Genomic DNA, 6,525 nt, shown 5'->3' on the forward strand with positions numbered 1-6,525 from the left:
AGAATTCTGGCTTGATAATTTCCTCCTTAACATGGAATAAATAGCTATAAATCTAATACTTCAATTACTTTGAATAAAAGTCTGCTTCAAAAACTTTCGCTCCACCTTTGGAAAGAATAAAGCCTAAACTCTGTTCAATGTCTTTCAGTCAGATATCTTTTTTAATGAATACTTTGTTGTGGCATATCAAATCTAATATAAATATCAATATCTATAGATCATACTTCCTTCCACTACAACCAACTCAACCAATTCAGAGTGCTTGCAACCTTCAGTCCTCCACAAAGCTTTCACTGTGTGGGAGAGTCAGTGTGAGACCGGGCCTAAAACTAACCTCAAGAAGAAAGCTGTCCTGCAGGGGTGTTAGAGACCCACCCCCTCCTGGAGCAAGTGAAGAAAGAAGTGAGGACAGGAGCCTGGGTAAGGACTGCAGTGGCTGGTCAGCGAAAACTGCTGTGCTGAGCACTTTGGTAGCTCTACTGCCCATGGCAGGAAACCAGCTGAGAGAACTCCAGGGAACACCTCTGACAATGAGCACGAATGCTTTGGATCAGAGAAAATGTTTCTCTGTGGTCCCCAAAAGGTGGAAGACAGTGTAAGCTCATCGAATACCTCTCCTGTATGTGTGATGGGATGCTGTCAGCAGGGGGCTCTCAGAACACATTGAGCCCAACATACACCTGGGTACTACCATATATACTCGTCTATAAGCTGAGATTTTCAGCACAAAAATGTGCTGAAAACCTGGAGTTCGGCATATACATGGGTCAGTGGTACCCCAGTGAGGTGTAACATTTCGCTGCACCCTTCACCCCCTGGTAACGGGATGAGCGCCCGTTATCTTGTGGGTGATTGCCGTTTGTCCACTGTTCATTCAAAGTCGCGTTGACACTGCAGGTCTTTGAATGTTTGTTTACTCACATTTAACCAATCACAGCCGTCCTAAGATATGGACAGCTCCAATTGGCAGAAGCACCCATACTGATTCACTTTCGCTGGCAGCTGAACTGGTAAGGATGTTTCTGTGGCTGTGCTTTGTCTCTCCCCTCTGGTGTCTATGCTAATTTACATCCTGCATGCCCCATCTACACAGACTCCCTCCTTCCCCTCCTACCATCTAACGCATCATGTAGGGGGTGGGGGGGCAATACCATGAAAAATCTTTTTCAAAGTCTTATTTTTTTATCCTATTAGATATGGATACTCTTCAACCAAAACAAAAACGCCAGTCATATGAGCCTGGTTTCAAAATGAAGGTTGTGTGAAGAGCAGAAGAGAGCAATAACAGTATTGCAAGTAGCGAATTCTATGTTGATGAAAAGCAAGTAAGGGAATAGAGGAAAATGAAGGCTGACTTGAAACAGATTCCAAAGTTAAAAAAAGCTCATTGTGGTTTAATTTCTTTTTGTGGGGCTCTAGAGAGTGAATTGCATAAATGGATTATGGAGTATCATCAAAATAGTTACTGTGTAACACGCATGGGAATCCACATACGTGTTCTACAGATGGCTAAGGATGACAAATATAAAGCACCAGGCATTGAAAAATTTGTTGCATCAGAAGGATGGTGTACCCACTTCATGAATAGGTTTGGCCTACTATGTTTGAGACAAAGAACAAAGATTTCCCAGAAATTGTCACAAGACCTTGAAGAAAAAATTATGTCATTCCAGTCATTTATTATAAAACAAAGAAGGATTTATAACTTTGACCTGGCAGATATTGGGAATGTGGATGAAACTGCCATAACTTTTTATCTTCCAAGCAACAGAACTGTGGCAAGTTTAGGAGAAAAAAAAGACATTTTTCTCAAAACCACAGGAAATGAAAAAAACAAACAAACACTTTACAGTTGTTCTATCATGTTTGGCTAATGGAACTAAGCTCCACCCTGTCATTATTTTTAAAAGGAAGACTTTGCCTAAGAAGATCAATTTCCCACCAAGAATTACTGTGCATGCACATGTTAAAGGCTGGATGGATGAAGACGGAACAAAAAAAAATGGCTGTAAGAAATTTGGAACCGATGACCAGGAGCAGCCTTAAAGAAAAAGCCATCACTACTTGTTTGGGATATGTTCAGAGCCCAACTGTCGGATGACATTAAAAAAAAATGGCAAAATCTATTAAAGTTACTTTAGCCGTTATTCCAGGTGGGCTTATATCTGTACTGCAGCCTCTGGATGTATCTTTGAATAAGCCTTTTAAAAACCATGTGTGAAGGATGTGGCATGAATGGATGTCATCTGGCCAAACCTGACTAACAAAAGGAGGAAATCTCATGAAGCCTGACAGAGTTAAAAGCAAAGTGGTTTCTAGATGCATGGGAAGACATTCCAGAAGATATGTTGTGATGTGCCTTCCAGAAATGTAGTATTAGTAATGCTAATGGCAGTGAAGACTGTGTTTTGTGTGAAAATGACAGCAGTGATGGTGATGACGGCGATCTCAGTGAGGACAGCATCTATGATGACCTCACACCAGCTGAAGCTCTGCATTAGGATACGGATGATGATGAGGAATCCAGTTTTGAAGGATTTTACTCTTTACATTTTAGCTAGGTTGCTGATTGAACTCAGGGAATAGTACCCTTAAGGTATCATTGTTCATACCTTATTGTTTTTGTTGAACCTATTTTCCATTTACTGTGTTGGTTTACTAATGTTAAATGACTTGTTGTCCTTTTATTTGTTTTTTATTTAAAATAAATATTTGAATACATTACCCCCACTGATGTCTCAATTTTTAGTAATTTTATTTTCACTTGTTTTGATTATTGAAACTCACCAATAGCTTCTGCATTTTCCAGCCTAGGCTTATACTCGAGTCAATCAGTTTTTCTGGTTTCCCAGGTAATAATTAGGTACCTCGGCTTATATTCGGGTCAGCTTATATTCGATTATATACAGTAATTTTTCCTTTGGGGAGGAAAAATTACTGTATTTCTGTGGTTTCTTTTAACACCATAAACAACCTTGTTGTTAGGGTTTTTTGTTTGTTTTAATTCAATCTCTAATTCTGGATGAAAACTTCGAAGTACCCTTTACTCCTTTCCAAATATTCTGCTATATCCTAGGGGAAAGGAGCTTTAGGGATGACAGATAAGTGTTTCCCTTTGTGCTCAGATGTGTGACGAGATTCAGGAAAGCCTGGCCGTGATTCCATTATGTTGTGATTATGTTAGAAAGGGTTCTCTAGATGAAAAAACAAACAAACCAGAACATATGATTATACATCAATATCTATCAATTTCTCTCTATTTATATAACATAAGAAATAAACAGTTAATCTATAAAGCAGTGCAAATGGCTCAGTGCAACTCACTTCCCTACTGGCAGTCCTTCAGGTCTTGAGGGCCACAGGGTAGTCCTCTGTAGAGCAATTCAGATTATCTTGGCACAGGCAGCAAACAGCAAGGCAGTTGACAGGATCCAACAGTCCCAAGCTCAAGCGATATTACTCCAGTAGTGTGGTGAAGCAGTTTTGAAGGAAACTCAAACTACAGCAACACAGTCCATGGGTTAGGTGTCCCACAGGTAGTGTAGTTTGTAAATTGAAGCAGAGAGCAAGCTATGGCAACCACACACTGATCTGATCATCACAAAGCAAGAGACAAGAAAGGTGAGGCTCACCAAGCCATTTACCTCTCTGCCCTTCAATTAATCCCACGTGTGTTCATTGGCCATGTTGGCACAATAAACCTACCTATCACAATGAGGATATTCTCTATAATTTCACCATAGCATCTGGGTAATTATGATAGTAATGGATGTAAAGCAACATTAAACATAAAATATGAACAAATGTTCATATGATTGGTAAAGTGAAAACCTGAGAGAGAGGACTATGTTCTCCCAAAGACAACATCCCCATCACCATGTAATTCCCAGAGCCAGGGGCCTCCATTGATCCCTTTTCAACTTTACATAACTATGTGCCTCCCACATGCAAATACATAATATGCAGCCATGTGAAACCACAGCACATGTACTTAAATTCGTATTCTTTCTCACCCTGGAGAGCATTTTCTGGGCGTCATGAATCTTATCCACACGAACATGAATTGTGTGTGGACTTTCCTTTTTCTGGTGGAGACTCTGGGTGGTGAGTGCTTCAGGGATTCACACAGGAAGTCTGGGGATGCAGCATCTGAACACATGACCTACTGTTGCTCTTTTTATCTACAGGTGTCCTGGCTCAGGTCTAGTGACAAGAGTCAGACCCTGGACTGGTGAAGCCTTCACAGGCACTGGCTCTCACTTGTGCTGTCTCCAGATTCTCTTTAACCAGCTCCGATGTCAACTGGATCCGCCATGATTCAGGAAAGGGACTGGAATGGGTTGGTGATATACAGAGGGGTGCTAGCACACACTATAATCCAGCTCTCCAGTCTCAAGTCAGCATAACCAGGGACACCTCCAAAAGTAAAGTTTATTTAAAACTGAGCTCTGTGAATCCTGAGAACACAGCCGTGTATTACTGTACTAGAGGCACAGTGATGGGAATTCAGTGTGAGCCCAGACACAAACCTCCCAGCAACAGGCCATGGTTTCAGTAGATGCAAGGGCTGAGGTCAGTGATGCTTTCCTCTCAGAAGCTGTGGTTTCCCCACCTTGTCAGCACCTCTCTAGGGACACCATGCACAGACTCAAGAGAAGCTTCATGCCTCTGAACATGATTTATTTTCCTTGGAATGGGCTTTGTCTCTCTTTCACCATCTTCCAAAGACAGATTTCACAGTAATAGTAATTGATGAGATATCACTTTACAACTAGTTAGTTCAGGCAGGTGTCCTCAAACTACAGCCCGCAGGCCACATGTGGCCCACCGAGGACATTTATCTGGCCCGCCAGGTGTTTTTACCCCATTTGTTTTTTACTTCAAAATAAGATATGTGCAGTGTGCATGGGAATTTGTTCTTTTTTTTTTTAAACTATGGTCCGGCCCTCCAACGGGTCTGAGGGACAGTGAACTGGCCCCCTGTTTAAAAAGTTTGAGGACTCCTGTTTCAGGGTACCAACTAGTGCCATTTGTTGTCAAAGCTATAAATATTTCATGTAGAAAAAAATTCTCATGTGGAGTCCCAAATTGTCTCTATACCCTCAGATTTATCTTGAACCTTCTTGCAATAAATAATCACAAATGTAGTTTTTTTTTTCACTGCCACCAGCAGCACTGTGCAGTTTTATTAACCATTCAAGTACAGTAGCATCTGGTAAAATCGGGACAGAACTGGGATTTAAAAGCAAACAGATATTCAGCATCTAACAGTTTTGAGAAGCCACTACATACTCTTTCACAAACATGTTTCCACGGGGCCAATACAGTGCTAGCCATTCACCCAGCGCACTGAGTGCACCGAAGTAGAAAAGAGGCAACAAGAAAAATAGCTACGTTAGAAACACTCCAACACTTTAGAAAAAAAGAGTCAAACACTTTTTGTTTCTCCCCTTTAGCCCCTAAAACAACATCACATGGTCTGGATCTACCTATTTACGTCCTACGTTGGGTTCTAGTCTTTGTCAGGAGGAAAATAGTAATAGTAGTAAAATGACACTGGCCGGCACGGTCTTTGGATCTCGAGGAGGGAGGGGAGAAAGTCAGTCCTCAGGACAAGCTAGTCGGCTGCAGTCTCATCAGCGGGGTCTTTGCATTCCTTGTTCTTCCGCACTTCTTCCACGTGCTTGTCCTTTTCTCGCAAGCGCTCCAGCTTGGCCACCATTTGTGCCTCTCGGTTGTCTTTGTTGGCTTCCATTTTGTGGGTCAGCTTCTCCTCGGCCATCTTGCTGAAGTTGTTGTTCTCCTCTATTGCTTTCTGCAGCACCTCCTTCTCGTGCTCCCGCTTCCCGGCCAGCTGCTTCAGGACCTCCGCCTCATGGGACTTGCGTCTTTCTTCTGCAGCTTCTAATTTCTTCTGAATTTCCTCCAGGGAAAGGTCCTTCTTCTTTGGAGGAGAAAGAGGGAATTCTGGGACGGCCTCTTTTGAACGGGGGCTGAGTATCAGCTCAAAGGCCTGGCCAGAGGCCCGCTTCTCCAGTTCTTTCACCTGGATATCAGAAGAAGCCATGGTGAACAGAAGACAAGAGACTGGCAGTGTACGCTCTGCAATCCACTGGGAAGGAAAGCCCTGCTCGGTCCGAGCCGCCTGGCCACACTCTCACAAATGTAGTTTTATGCAATAATTTTGGCTTAGAAGGCCCTAGAAAATATTGTCTATCCAAATATTGTTGTTTGAAAGCAAATAATTATTAAGAAGATCCTCAAAAAAAGAAAATAAACTCACCCAAAAGTGAAAGACCGCATACAAAGTATATATATATAAACATATATACACACATTCTAATATGACACAAGGATGGTGATACTTTATTCACATACTTTGGACACGTTGCCCAGAGAGGCCAGTCCCTGGAGAAGGCCATCACGAGGGCAGTGACAAGGAGGAAGGCCCTCCAGGAGATGGATTAACAATGGCTGCAACAATGAGATCAAATGTAAGAACAGTTGTGAGGACAGTGCAGGACT

General features: G+C 42.1%; 1 pseudogene; it reads right to left on the reverse strand.

Annotated features, from left to right (window-relative positions):
• Positions 1-5,564: 5,564 nt before the first annotated feature.
• LOC142436279 (stathmin pseudogene) lies at positions 5,565-6,152 on the reverse strand (annotated as a pseudogene).
• Between the last annotated feature and the right edge of the window lie 373 nt (positions 6,153-6,525).

Source organism: Tenrec ecaudatus, unplaced genomic scaffold (assembly GCF_050624435.1).
Source record: "Tenrec ecaudatus isolate mTenEca1 unplaced genomic scaffold, mTenEca1.hap1 Scaffold_1914, whole genome shotgun sequence".
NCBI classification, from domain to species: Eukaryota; Metazoa; Chordata; class Mammalia; order Afrosoricida; family Tenrecidae; genus Tenrec; species Tenrec ecaudatus.